Source organism: Fukomys damarensis, unplaced genomic scaffold, assembly GCF_012274545.1.
Source record: "Fukomys damarensis isolate Sample0158 unplaced genomic scaffold, DMR_v1.0_HiC HiC_scaffold_39, whole genome shotgun sequence".
Taxonomy (NCBI): Eukaryota; Metazoa; Chordata; class Mammalia; order Rodentia; family Bathyergidae; genus Fukomys; species Fukomys damarensis.
In genome coordinates, this window is record NW_022900951.1 from 38,100,028 (window position 1) to 38,115,667 (window position 15,640).

The 15,640-nt window shown below is 37.7% G+C and overlaps 1 pseudogene; it reads right to left on the reverse strand.

Annotated features, from left to right (window-relative positions):
• The window catches only part of LOC104855270, a 100,462-nt pseudogene extending 85,047 nt beyond the window's left edge, over positions 1–15,415 (reverse strand).
• Between the last annotated feature and the right edge of the window lie 225 nt (positions 15,416–15,640).

A 15,640-nucleotide genomic window follows, 5' to 3' on the forward strand; every position in this document is an offset into this window, starting at 1 on the left:
GCCCTGGGCCTCCTGATTTTTCAGCAAGGTGAACTTTGTCCACTCCTCACCCCCGATCCCCACCTTCAACCTTCCCAGGTGAGATGTGACTTCATTCAATATCCTGAGTATTCTAGTGTGTGGTGACAGAATGCCAGAAGATGGCAGCAAAAGACTATCTAGTGGAAAAGTCTATCTGCCAGATGCCTGGAGAATAGAAAGAAGGGCTAAATTAGCTACAATTGCTAGGTTCCCACCTTAATTCAGGACTGAGGCTAGGGTAGCAACACTGCCCAGGGCCCAGAGACACACACCAAACTCAAAGTAATGAAGAAGCGATTCCATAGTGGGCACTTCTAAGGGAAAAAGGAAGGAGAGTGAAAGGAAAAGGTGAACCTGGCCATTTAAGTGCACTGAACACTATAATATTCTAAGCCAGAGGCAGCGAATCTGTGGTATACATGCCACAGCCAGCTATTCGTTATCACTGGAAGCTCTAAACATTTTGCCATCACGGATACATTCTGTGCATCCAAATCTGGGCAAAGCAATGACTTCCCCTGAGACACTATCTAGTAGGAGAGAAAAGCTGGATGCTCCTCCATGATAAAAAAACAAAAGAATGACCCAGGCCCAAGGTTTTTGGAATGAGGTTTATGCTGATATTTGTCCTTTGTCCTCCAGATCCATTTTTTACCCTTTTCCTTATTGCTTCCTGGCCCCAGAGGCTGTGTAGATCGGAAGCCAGGAAACAAAGGAGTTTGTGGTAGGGAAATCATAAAAAGGTGAGTGTGCTTAGGCCTATTATTCCTAGAGAGGTAGTCTTGGCCCAGCCCCGTTGCAGGAGGCCCTTGTTCTGCCCAGGGGGTCTGCTACACAAAATTTATTTTTTCATTCTTATTGCCAGCAACAGCTCCTTCCCTTCATTTCTTCTGATTTAATGGTGATGACAGCTGCTTCTAGTCTTTTTTTTTGTACTGTCTCTTGTCAGTAGTCTTTCATCCAACCTATGTTCTATTTAAACCCTTTGCCAATAACCCTTCCTCAAGTGATCCTAATTGCAATGTGCCATCTGCTGCTTTTAGGACCCTGTCTGTTACAAAATCTGACTAAAATCATATTTACCCCCTAAGACTAAGCTCAGCTAAAGAAAGATGATGAATAGCAGGAGTGGCATACACGGAGGACTATGACTAATTGATTATCACCAAAAATTAAGATAAGTACAGACATGGAAGTTCATTTGAAGGTAAGAGGTACATGAGACACAGGGCTCTCTTAAATTGGCACCCAGCTTCATGAACTCTTGTCTAATGGAAAAAAAGGTAGATTGTGAATGGAATTGATTAGCGTAATGCTTAAGATCTGGACTATAACTTTTACCCAACACAGGGAGTTGGAACAGAGGATAAGGCAGAAAGTTAGCAATATGGAAAGCAGGGTAAGTTTACTGCAAACTAGGGAAGAGATGTGATTGCAAATAGGTTAATGGCATTTGGGATGCATCCAACAAATATTTAAGAAATAAAAATCAACAGAAATTGTATTAGTAGCATCAAAGAATGAAATATAAACCACGAAGGGCTAAAACGTTATAAAGTTGAGCTAGGCACAGTGGCACACATCTGTAATTCCAGCTACTCTGTAGGCTGAAGCAGGAAGATCAAATGTTCAAGAACAACCTAGACAATTTAGCAAGATCCTATATCAAAATAAAAATTTTTAAAGGGGTGAAGAGCTGGGGTTGTGGCTCAGTGGTAGAGCACTTGCACAGCGAGGTTCACTCCCTCACACTGCAAAATACATTATGAAATTGGGTCTATTGGCCTCTGAGGCAAAGGATAACATGCCAGTAAATAAATGGAACAATTTGTTCCCTGAAAGAAACATGCAGGGGTTTATAAAGAACCACAAAGGAGTTTTATAGTAGTTATGCTAAGTAAGAACTTAAAAACCAGCACTCTGGATAAAGGAGAATGAATCCATAGGCCCAGCAATATTGGTTTACTCGCTGCCTATCATTCATTGGTGAATAAAGTTAGACACATTGAATATCTGGCTTAACAAGGGAACTCAAAATGCATGGTCTCTGTGACCACTGATCCTGAATTATCAAATTCATTGTATTAGGAAGTACCTAGTAGGTTACTAAAGCATCCTCTTGACTATGTCTTCATGGGTCCTGGAGACATGACCTTGGGTATTATGTCTGATTCTTTGCCTGTTCCTCTCTGGCACTGACTTCGTGCTCTATTCCACTGCCACCATGAACTAAGCAGCTTTTCTTCACCACACTTTCTGCAATGATGTTTCTTGAGGCCAGCTGACATGGATTGAATTCCTCTAAACATCAGCTGAATTAAACCTTTCTTCCTTAAGTTGTGTCAGATATTGCATAAAGCAACGGGAAAGTTGACCAATACAGTCTATAATCAGATTCAGCTGGTTAGATCCATTTACAATGACAACATTTCATTTTGATATTTCTTAGGCAAACATGCTATAAGTAGAACATCCTCCTTTGGTGCTGCTGGGGTCTGGTAGAAGTAAGGAGCAGAGGAGATGATGAAAAAATTGAAGTTTCTCTCAGGTTACTAGCTTTCATAAGGTGTTGGATAGCCATACCATTAACTATGTTCCTAAACAAAAGAAAAGGTTAGAAAGGAAGCTGGTAAGAAGAAAGTTGGATGTCTGGGCCATAGTGAATTTCAAGTAACAGGGGAGTGGACAAGTCTATAATACTGTACTGTGCTCTGGAGCAAGGAACCAGATAAAGTTCTGAGAGACATCTGGAAGTAGTTTAGGTTGGAAAAAGCTTGGAGGAAAAATGGAAGGGGAGGACCAAAGAAAGAGAAGAGTAGTAGGCAAAGAGGTGTTTCCATGGTTAATTTTATGTGTCAACTTGGCTGAACCACAAAGCCCAGATATTTGATCAAACATTATTCTGGAAGTTTCTCTGAAGATACTTTTGGGTGACATCAACACTCAAACTGGTGGACTTTTGAGTAAAGCATACAGCTCTCTATAAGGTAGGTGGACTTTGTAAGGTCAGACTGAGGCACAATGGAGACCACCAAGGCAGGCAAAGTCTAAGCCATCTGGGTGCAGATGGGCCAAGAGCAAGAAGGCTGTTGGCACTGAGAGTGTGTGTGGTTATATGGGGCATTTTAGTTAGAGGAGAGGGTACTGGTCAAGAGGATGGAAAATTTTAGAGTCCTATAGATGATTGGCCTGGGGCTGGCTGATAAACAGGGCAGTGGTGAAGGCAGCAGGCTGGGTTCTTGTTATCGCTGTGCTCCTGTGGGTTGGGGTAGCATGTCTGCTTGGGTGGGGGTCCGACTCAGGGGACCTGTCAGACTTCATCAGTTTAGGGTCCTTATAGAATAAAAGACCGACTCCTCCAACCAAGAAGTAATTCTTCCCATCAGATAACCTTTGGTCTTGAACTACAGATTTTGGATTTGCCAACCTCAAGAATCACATGAGCTCACTCCTGAAGCTAAATCTCTTATGAATGCGCATATCCTATCAGATCAGTTTCTCTGGAGAGATATCAGACATCCTTCACTCAGGTCTTTTACTATTTACATTAAATAGAAAGATAGTATTGTTCGAGTGGAATGAAAACCTTCTTCTCCTAAAAAAAAAAAAAAAAAAAAAAAAAAAAAAAAAAAAAAAAAAAAAAAAAAAAAAAAAAAAATAGAGATCCTTCACAGCAAAAAGTCAATCAAGCTTAAGCCACTTACCCCCAACCCCAGCATTCTGCCCTCCATCCAGGAAAGGGAGAACCAGTTTTCTGTCATGAACAATTTTAGTGACAAAGACACTAGTTAATCACTCTGGTGAAAGGACCCATAAGGCTTCTCCTGATTGGTCACTGGGACTTATGTGAGGAAGAGGAGACTCTTTCTAAATGGATTGTGGAAGGAAACAGGGCTTGCTTCTCCACGAAAATAAGGTCCTTGCAAAACTAACACATAGTGTGGGACGTGGAGCTGCACACCTATAATCCCAGCACTTGGGAGGCGGAGGCAGGAGGATCGCTGTGAGTTTGAAACCAGCCTGGGCTACACTGTGAGTTCTAGGTCAGTCTCAACTACACAGTGAGATCCTGTGTCAAGAAACAACAGCAACAACAAAAAACATAAAGCATAGTTTAGGACCCTGTCCTCCTAAAATGTAGCTGTATCACCTCTGGAGTCACTTTATCTCATAAGGAATCTTTGCTTCTGAAATTAGGCAGCAGGCTTCGCGTGGTCCAATGGAAGCTTCTGTTTTCACTGCTCCCTTGGAAGAGTTGTGTCCTGTGAACACATTTGCCTTGTGAGTAAGAATAGCAAGTGGAGAACTAGACTCTTGTCCATCAGGAAAAAAAGAAGATATGATGATAAGGTGTGTCAGCGATTCTCCATATCTTGTCCACCTGAAATATTTGTCACGGCGTTGAAACTAGGTATAAGGAGGCCTGGCTGTTACTGCTTGGCCTCACCCTCTTTGGCCTGCACTGTGGTGGAATTAATCTCAGTCAGAGGCCCTGAAGATCGAAAGCAAGCTCATTGTTGGAAGGTATCAGGTATCATTTGTGGTAAGTTCACTTCCCCCTAGCTCTCGCTATTGCTTATCATCAGTACTATAGCTGAGAGTAGGAGAGGTACGTCTCTAGACTCATTCTCCAGTTACATCTTTTTTTCACTGATCAGTTTGCCTTAGCAGCAACCCTGGCCCCAAGCTGTATCCTTGGTCCCATTAATTCCACATCCAACTTTCATTATGTTTGAAATCACCTCACCAAACTACAGCTTTGCTTATTGTTTATGAGATGATGGGAATTTGGAAAGCTGATTGTCCTGAACCCACCTTCAGAGAAATGTGCTTGGGGAAGGAAGCAGTAGGAAGTACAGCTGCTGGCATGGGGCTGGCAGGAGTCAAGGGGGTGGGAGCCAGCGCTCAGAGTGGTTGCAGCAAGGACTGACCGCAAAGACAAAGGCAATTGTCTCACTCGTGTAGTCCAGGCTGCCCTCAAACTTGCCTCAGCCACCATAGTACTAGCATGACAAGGTCCTGGAATGTTAACAGTACCAGCAAACAATAGCAAGAGGCAAACCAAAACGTAGTGAATCTCAACAGTGTCACGACTGGCTACGTGGCTGTCAAGATAGGGCCAGTTTAGAGTTTGTAGATATTTTGAATGAAACCTAGAACCCAAATGGAAAGAAATATTCCAGGGACAACTTCTGATAATGAGTCTGCAGAATCATCTGTGTGCATATTATAGAGTATTCTCAAAACATACAAAATACGCTATAGGCCTGGGGTCGACAGCAGTTTTATAACCATCGAGCTGGTTCACAAAGGAGTTTATAGAACTAGAAGCAAAGAAAGGAAGTAATTTCTTTAAATTAACTATATATAGTTGACTTCCAAGAACAAAAACACAGTGAAATAAAATTATTCTTCCAATTGGGCATTCATTATATTAAAGACCATACTTCGAAGAACTTCCTGAAGTGAGATTTGGAACTTTCAGTGGTGTTCATTTACACCTTGAACTGTAATCATGAATGGATTCTGGCTGTGTTTTGACTGCTATATGGTAGAGCAGCCTCAGCTTGTAAGCATAAAATAAGGTTTGTATACCATGAATGGATGCTTATTAAACACACCACAGTGGCCCACATTGAGAGCGGGGACCCCAGCAGTGATTGCAGGGCAGTTCTGGGAATGTTACATAGAACCATTCGGTGGAATTCTGAACATACATTTTAAAAAAGTTTTAATGGGTTTTGAGTAAATACTGTGTATGAAGAACTATGCTGGACAGAAGATTATGCTGATCTATCACATAGATAACTTCTGGAGGAACAGTGAGGGAGAAAATGACAATAACCCACGGTGAAACAGTCAAGTCAGCCCTAGAAATCAGCGGATGGAAGAGGTAGCAGCCAGATTTCCTTCATATCCTTCTCAACCTATCATCTCATTTTCCTCACAGCAATCCCCTGAGGGAGATAGTTATCCATAGTTTTTAGCTGCAACAGGTTCAGTTTTGGGAAAGTGTGACCACATAGATAGTTAGTGGTCTTGGCTACTTTGTACATGCCTCACTTTTGTGCCTTTAACAAATTGCTACCTCTCTCAAAGTGTTGCCTACCAACCTCCTAATTTTTGTTCATCTAAGTCAAAAGTCACCTTTATAAAATCTTCCCTAGTTTTATCCTGAGATAATGTCTCTGTATTCTTTTCTGTAACAGAATAGTAAATAGTAAATAACTATTGTGTACTTTCTCCCACCTCATTTGGAATTCATTAGAACCTATTTCTCTCCTCAGAATCAAGCACGTAGTGAGAATGTAAGTGTGAATGCTGGCTGACTGAATAGTGAATTTGTATATTTTATTTAGTTTTGTAACAACATAGAAGATGAGGGTTATATTATGATATAACTATACATATAATATACTTTGGGTTTTTTGAGAGAGTCTTGCTATGTAGTCCAGGCTAGCCTTGAACTCACTGTGTAGCCTAGGCTGGCATCAAACTTCTGGTGATCATCTTGCCTCAGCTTCCCACAAGTTAATATTTATTATAAAAATTTACACAGTACACACAGTACAGATAAAAAAGTAATTCTTTCTGCTCTCTTTCCCAATCTCACTAATTCCCAGGTAAAATCACTTTCAGATTGGGGTTTATTACTCTAGATATCTGTCAGTTATACACATACATATTTATACAGGTTTTATTATTATATTTTTGAGATATGGTCTCATTATATAGTTCAGGCTGGCCTTGAACTCTCGGCGATCCTCCTACCTCAGCCTCCCAAGTGCTAGAACTACAGGCATGTGCCATCATGCCCTGCAAGATCAAGAGTCTGAGGCCAGCTTGAGAAACATAATAATATCCTGTTCTCAGAAAAAAAGAAAAGTTCAAAAACTAAAGTAAACTCACTCACAACACCCCCACTCAAAGATAATTTATATTAGATTTCCTCTGATAATTTTCTTAGGGCCATTAATTTCTTTCCTTTTTTAAAAACTGCGATAACATACAACAATGCTGTTAGGTATTATTTGAATTCCAAAACAGTTTTCAATGGATTACATGATTAAAACTGAACACTGAAGTCAGGTGTGGTGGTGCACACCTATAACTCCAGCATTGAGGAGGCTGAAGCAGGAGGATTCCCATGAGTTCCAGGGCGGCCTGGGCTACATAGTAAGACCCTGTCAAATAAAATATTGACTACAAGGCTTATGGTAAAAATAAACAAGATTTTCTCTCCTATTTCTAAACTTCAACATTTCATAAATTTAACAGAATGCAGCACTCTTACCTGATGTTGATTTCCTTCTCCCCTAATATGCTATTGATTTATGGTTAAAATAATATTTAATACATCCACAGGGGGTGGGAGAGGGGTTGGTTGGTTCTAGGACCCCCAGAGATACCGGAATTCAGGGATGCTCAAGTCTATCATATGTAATGGTATAGGAATTGCATAGAAACTACACATATCTTCCCTATGTTTTAAATAACCTCTGGATGACTTTTACCTACTACAATGTAAATGCTATGTAAATAGTTGTTACACTGTGTTTAGGGAACAATGACAAGTAGAGAATAACAAGAAAAAAGGCTGCATAGATTTAACATAGATATAATTTTAGAAATATTTTTGATCTGTGATGGCTTGATCCATGGATGTGGAACCCATGAATACGGAAAGCATTTATATTACTCTGCTTACTATGAATCACTGCCCAGACACGTCGTATAACAATTGTGATTCCTTATTAGTACTCATCTACCTTATTCCTAGACTGTACCTGCCTTAATTTTCATCTTTTGGAGAGTTAATTATTGGAATAAGTTCAAAGGAAATAATTTGGGAATCCAATGTGTAGTATATAAGACTTCCACTTTAGCTATTAGTAACTTGTAGAGGAAAATCCCTTCGAATTAAGAAACAATGTTCTTCAGCTTTATGTGTTGAGTCTCCTACACATTTTGCTTTCCCAAAACTGTTAAGTCCTCAAACATATTCCCTGATGATGCATAATACACATTTCAAAATCATATTTCTCTTACGTTTAATGTTTAAAATTAGACATATTTCAGAAGATATTAATGATATGCTCTGTTGAGGAGGAAGAGGAAAGAGGAAGGAAAGAAAGACAGGTGTGTTTTTTCCTTGTCATTCATCATTTTTCAACATTTCACTTTTGTCTCGTGAGAGATTTTCTATATTCAATTTCTCATAATGGCTGATATGGACATTCTGAGCACTCAAGTGGAGATGTCAGTTTCTCTGGCCCTTCAAATCTAAGTGTCAGCCAGAACTTCCCATTATTGAGCATAGGCTCATTACTGAGTCACTTCCTTGGATTTATCAGTATTTTCCTCATTTTCTTTCTTTCTGAGTCTCAAAATCTGAGTGCTAAAATGTGAAGGTTATCCTAAGCCTTTCTGTGTATCTTTTTGAGCATCTATGTCAAATGGAACATTGACATTGGACTCACACTAGCCAAATGTCTGACACAGTCTGTGGTTTCATTTTTCCATTTGTGATCAACTTTTTATCACCTCTCATCTCTGATATTTGCAAATATTGATGCCACAGTTATGGCATGAAGAAGGGATTGTGTAGACATTTGTAAATATCAAAGAAGGGAGAAAGGGGAGGAGGGAGAGAAGAGGAGGAGAGGGAGAGGGATTGGTTTATTTTGGCTCACAGTTTTGGAGTGTGTTTTAGGGCCTGTGGTGAAGCACCACATCATAGGTGGGGGTGCATGGTGGAGCAGAACTACTCACCTCATGGTCAAGAAGCAAAAAAGAGAGAAAGGCGAAAAGGACGGGTGGGGACCCAGCATCTCCTAAGATATTCCACCAATGACCTGAAACCTCTCACTAAGCCCTTCCTCTTAAAGTTTCCACCACTTATCAACAGTGTTACAGACTAAGAACCTTCACATCCTCATTTCTTTCAATATGGCTGCATCTTTCTACTGTTGCTGTTTGATGGCCTGGAATTCAGAGCTTCTCTGGTACAATGCATCCTCAGAATAAGCTGTAGCTTCCAGTGCCATTCTAGGAAGAGTGTTCTTTAGGATTGGGGGTTGGCTGCTTAACAGTTCATTGTACAAACTTTTAGAACAACTCTTTTATTTTTAGCACCACTCCTCAGCTCTTCTGAGATACAGTACTTCATCCTGAGCATTTCAGTGTTAACAGCCCGAATCAGAAGAAATTTCATGGCATTTTGTCCATCAGCACTTTCTATTAGAAAGGAGGAAGGGAGGTGGTAACATTTGTTTCCTAGCTTCTAAAGATGTGCTAATTATTTTTTCACTGTTGTCCCCTCTCCCATTTTCTTTCTGCCTGTCACTTAAAAATAAAGAAATAAATACGATTTCCTTAAAAACTGTTAGTACCTAAAGACAAACACTTCTTGTCTAATATGTTTAAACAGAAATATACTGATCCTCCCTTAGCTTTCATAAATTTTTATCCTGTAATACTAACTGCTTTAATTTCAATTTATACTTAGAAAAACAAATGGCTCGACATTTGCTTGTAAAATTAGTATATTTACTGCTCCTCCCCCTTTCTCCTTTAGCAATCAGATTTTTATTGATTATCTTGTCCTTCATAGATTTAACAACATAAAATTAAATACATAAACAAAACTACTGCAAATAATGTAACTTTTCAACTATAAAAGATAAAGAAGGAAGTCAGCACAATTATAAGCTCTTACAATGTAGAAATTATATTTGCTTCCCAGCACTTTTCTACTTTTGTTGTAAAACAGAATGTAGATGCCCTAATGTATTTTAATCAACAATATATTTAAGTATATTTTGTTTGATGATTATTTTTACCATAGATTTTTCTTTAGTAATTTGACCTGATTAAATTAAATGTTTAATAGCTTATAAGAAAATGGTTACTTAATGAGATAATCAACAGTGTGAAACAGGAATAAAAGAGCTAAAGGTGTAGGGAAATTGGGAAGGGTAGGGGAAAGGGAATAAGGGAAAAGAAAAAAATATGAGAAAATGAAAAAAATGGAAATAAAGTGTTTGTAAACAGGGAGGGGAGGGGGGGTGAAGGGAGGGCAGGGACAAGGGGAAAAATGAGCACCAAGACCTGTCATGTAAAGGTACAAGATCCCAATGATGAATGTAACTGTACTGTATACCTAAAATGTACCAATAAACTAAAAAAAAAAAAATGGTTACTTCCCTAAGATCTAGAAGACTCATTCAAAACTATTTGTAAGGGCAAATAAAGTACCCAAGAAATAAAGTATGACCCATAGACTTATTCTTTAAGAGATAATGAATATTGCAGGGTAAAGACAATATTCTTTTAGACAGTTTTTTATATTAGAAAGCTAAGGCTGGGGTTATGATTCAGTGGTAAAGTCCTTGCCCAATATATACAAGGAGTTGGGAAAAGGGGAGGTAGGCAAAAAAGAAGGGTCACACCAGGACATAGAAAGAGTCAATATTAATAAAGAGCCTTAAAATATGCAAAGCAATAAATAATAGATAAGAAATGAAAAATAGATAAAGTGACACAGTTAGAAACTTCAACTCTCTACACTCTCAACGACTGATGAAACTATTAGACAGAAATCGGAAGAATTGACCAGCATAATCAACCAAAAGGGTCAACTTGACATACAAAACATACCACTCAACAGCAGTGGAATGTATGTTTTCAAATTCTCAAGAAGCATAAATAGACAACATGCTTTGCCATAAAACAAATTTAAAAGAATTGAAGTCTTGGGCTGGGGATTTAGCTCAGTGGTGCCGCAGCTAAACAAAACAATTGTTCTCCAACCATAATAGAATGGAACAACAACAATAAAAAAAGACATAAATGTTCCTAAAAATGTGGAAAATAACATGCTTCTAAATCCTGGATCAAATACTAAGTTCAAAAGCCAATTTAAAACATACAGAAATTAGTACAAATGAAAATATAACATTAAAATATGAAGGATAAGGCCCAAGCAATGCTGAAAATGAAATTTATAACACTAAAAATTTTCATTAGGAATAAGAAAAGGTCTAAAAGAATAGTCTAAATTCTTATTCTTAAGAAACTACAAAAGTAAACCCAAAGCAAGGAGGAGGATAAAATAATATTTATCAGAAATTAAATCAATGAAATGGGAAGCCAGAAAAAGGGGTGAAAGGAATGAAACAAAAATCTAGTTCTTCAAAAGAAATCAAGGCCGGGCATGGTGGTACATGCTTGTAATCCCAGCACTCAGGAGGCTGAGGCAGGAGGACTGTTGTGAATTTGAGGCCAGCCTGGATTACATAGAGAGGCCCTATTAAAACAACAACAAAAAAAAAAAACCAGAAAGAGCTGAGAATGTAGTTCAGCAAACTCTGGGTTCAATTCCCAGTATTGCCAAAAGAAATAAAAAAAAAAAAAAACAGAGTAGTAGGACTGATAAAAATAAAATATACAAATCACCAATATCAGGAATGAACTAAAGAATATCAACATTAATCTTTCACCCTTCAAAAAGATAAGGAATACTACAAACAACTTTTTGTTCATAAACTTGTCAATTCAAAAGAAATGAACCAATTCCGCAAAAACCTAAAACTAACCAAACAAGATGAAATAGATAATATGAATAACTTTATGCTTAAGGAAATTTAATTCATAATTTAAAGTCTCATAAAAAAAGAAATCTTTGGACCTGGTTCACTAGACAATTCTATCAGAATTTTAAAGAGAATTCACAATCTCTTCCAGAAAAATCAAAGGAGGATCAGATCTTCCTCATTTTATAAAACCAGTACTTCCTAATACCAAAAGCAGAAAAAAGGCATATTCAGCATTATGATTATTATCTTTCCTACATTAATAAAAACATATGTTATTTTCCTTGGTCCCCTATAACAAAATGCCCCAAACTGAGACTGAGTGGTTTTAAACGAGTTAGACTTAGAAATGTATTCTCTCATGGCTCTGGTGGCAAGTGTCAGCTGTTGGAAGAGGCAAGCTCCCCCTTTTTGAAAACTCTAGGAAGAATCTGCCCCATGCCATTTTCTTAATTTCTGGTGCCACCTGCAATCCTTGACATTCCTTTGCTAACAGATTCATCACTCCAGTCTCTACTTGTACCATCACATTGCATTCTCTTTTGCAGATGAGTACATCTCTCTTCTCTTTTTATAAGAAAGGGGTGATTGGATCAGTGCACGCCCTAATCCAGTAAGACCTCAATTCAATTACATTTTCAAAAACTTTACATCAAATAAATTCACATTCCTAAGTACCAGGGGTTAGGACTTCAACATATTTTTCTTCTGGGGGGATATAATTTAACCCATAACACCATTTGAATAAGCAGAAATGTGTTTTAACAAAAGCTTTGTTTAACAAAACTCTATTAAAGGAAGAAGCAGAACAGATGGTTGGTGCCAAACCTTTAAAATTTAATAGCAATCATGCCTATGTATCCATGACATTAGCTGAATCAACATATTCCAAAATGCAATTGTAATTGCAATCCGGTTATCAGGAACAATTTTACTGTAAGCATAAAAAATATAAATAGTTGTCCAATTTCAGTCACTTTATCTATGGCTTCAATATTATTTTACAACTATCTACTTGTAATGCCTGAGTGCCAACCAGAGTGATGATTCCTTTTATTCAAAGGTGGTTGAACTACAGGCATTTACTATCTCACTCACCCTTTCACAGGTTCACACTTTTTCATCTTCATCCACCAAATCCACAGTACATCAGTCTAAATAGAAACACAGAAGAAACTTGAATGGTTTGCATCAGATGGAATTGAACACAATGAGTAACTCATACAAAGAGGAAAGGAGCAGAGTGGTGAGACAAATTAGAAATGGCCAAAAATGTAGGGACTGACTATAGCCCTTAACCTAGAGGGTCAAAGGGAAGAAGGAATTCTCAGCCCAGGGACCAAGGTCGGCCAGCAGGGACTGCAGCAGCAGTCCTATCTCAGGAAGAGATGAAATCATCTCAAAGCATCTCTTGAAGCTTTGAAACAGAAAAAGAAAGATCCTATCTTTTCCCTTCTTCCCACCCTTCAATCTCTAATCACTCACCAGTGTGACTCACTGTAAAACCTATGCAGAAGCCTTTGCAGACCTAAAGGAATGAGCAGGACAGAGCAGGAAAAGCACAAGAATTCTTGAGAAAATAATGCCTGAGTTCAGCACATCTTCCTCCTATCAAATATCACTCAAGAAATTCCCCTATCAGTAACACTTTTTGTATTGCTTTTTATTTGCCTTTATTATATCTAATATTCCACTACTGATATTATGTGTTTATTGCTATGTAGAAGGGAAACATTTCAGGATTCAAGTATGTAGAAGAAAACAGTTCAGTTAATTCATTGTCAAGTACCTATGAATAGTGATTTAATGTATTATTATATAAATCCCTTTGCAAATTGTTACAAGTGTTTGAGTTTGTTTGATTTGTTGTTGTTTCATAAAACTTGGGTGTTTGGGACTAGAATGGGAACATATTTTTTCCTTTAAAAGTCCTAACTCTGGTACACCAGAACAATGAGTTTTTAGGAACAAACTGAAAATCAGAAAACAAGATGCATGGGCCTCAGGCCTCAATCTGCTACCAGGTTTTTCCATCAAATCAGGTAAATCCTCTACTCAAATCATAACTTGCATTTTAATTCTTCCAAGATTTTAGACCTATGGCATGTGCGTTAACTGTTTTTCTATTAAAACAAAAGATGTTAATGTAGGAAATTGCTTTTTCTAAACTAGAACCTTAGTATTCATTCAGGTTTAATTACAGTGTTGGCATTTTGCAATGAAATCAGTGGGTTTTGGATTGCAGTTTTAGCATTGTCTCTAAAAGGTTTGCCATCACTGGGCATTTTTTAACTTAAGCATATGATAAGACTTTTCTTTTGATGACTTCTTATTCACAAAGTATATCATTTATCAGATAGGTTTAAAACACCAATAGACAAATTAAATTATCACCCTATGACTTATACTTTCGCTACTTTGAGACTTACAGCTACTGTATGTTAATTTTTTAAAAATTATAATGCTTCTGTTGTGATCTTGTTACTGAATTCTTATACTGACACAGAACTTCATTTGAGGGAAAGAGTGCTAACTAGAAGTAATTTTTATTGTCATCAACTCAAATTTATACAAATTAAGAAAAGGAATAACTACAGCTCCAGTAGTATATGCAGTCTGTCAGTAATGTCCTTTATTATGTTGTATAAGTCGGGACAAAATTTATGAAAAGAACAATGATATAAAATGTTTATTTATGGAACAAATCTAATAGACTCATCCTTTTTTTTTTTTTTTTTGGTACCACGGGAGATAGAACTCAGGACCTTGTACTTGTAAGGCAGTGCTGCTGAGCTAAATCCCCAGACCCCATCCTTCCTTTTTTAATGGTTCACAATGATTTTTTCATTTTTTAACTTTTAGTTTATTAGTGCATGTGTATAGTACATAATGTTGAGATGCCTTGTGGGAATTTCATATATGTACATATCTTAATTCATTTTTTCATCTTTTTTCCTTTCCCTTACTCCCATCTCTTGCTCTCCTTTTTTGTACATTTTTCGGTACATAATGTTTAAATCCCTCATGGAGTTTTGGAGTTGGTACGTGCACATAGCACATCCCAATTCCTTTTCTCATCTATCACTTCTTCCCTCTCCCTCCTTCCATCTCTTGATCTCTTTCCCCCTTGAAAATGATCGATTTCCCTACTTCTATCTTTATTTTTCCCTTTATTTTTACTCTGGGTTTTTCATGTAAGACAAACCATGTGATATTTAAGCTTCTGAGTCTGATTTATTTCACTTAACATTATAGTCTCAATGTGCACCATTTTCCTACAAATGACTCATGTTTATATTTTTCTAAAAGATGGCAGAGCAGTACCCTATTGTGGTAAATATCACATTTTCCTTATTCATTTATCTGTTAATGGGTATATGGGCCATTTCTAAGATTTAGCTTTTATGAATTGTGCTGCTGTAAACACGAGTATGCATGTATCACTGTAATATGATTTCTTTAACTATCAGGAAGATACCCAGAAGATGAATAACTGGGCCAAATGGAATTTCTAGTCTTAGTTTTCTTTTGAAGAATCTCCATACTGTACTGATTTCCATAGTGGTTGTATTAGTTTACATTCCCACCAACGATGCAGAGTGTTCCTTTTCCCCTACAGCTACTCTGGCACTCGTTATTATTTGATTTCTTGATGGCAGCCATTCTTTCTGGGGTAAGGTAGAATCTCAGTGTTGTGTTAATTTGTGTGACTCATCATTCCTAAGTACAAAAGTGCAAGCTTACCTAATGTCAGATTTGCCAATGTTCCGGACATAGCATTCCAACTGCAGCAGTGCCATGGTGCTATGCGATTTCACAAAAGTGAAACACAGAGCCAGTATTGGTGATCTCATCCTCTCTGCCAACACAATTGATAATATTAAAGTATTAAAGATACCAGTAAAGAGGGGTTTGGCCTCTAGTATTGTCAAAGCACTTGCAGACATAGAAAGAGCTAGTTCAAAGCATTATCTCAAACAACAAAAGTAACAACCATGGTTCACAAATTGACCATCAAGAGTTGT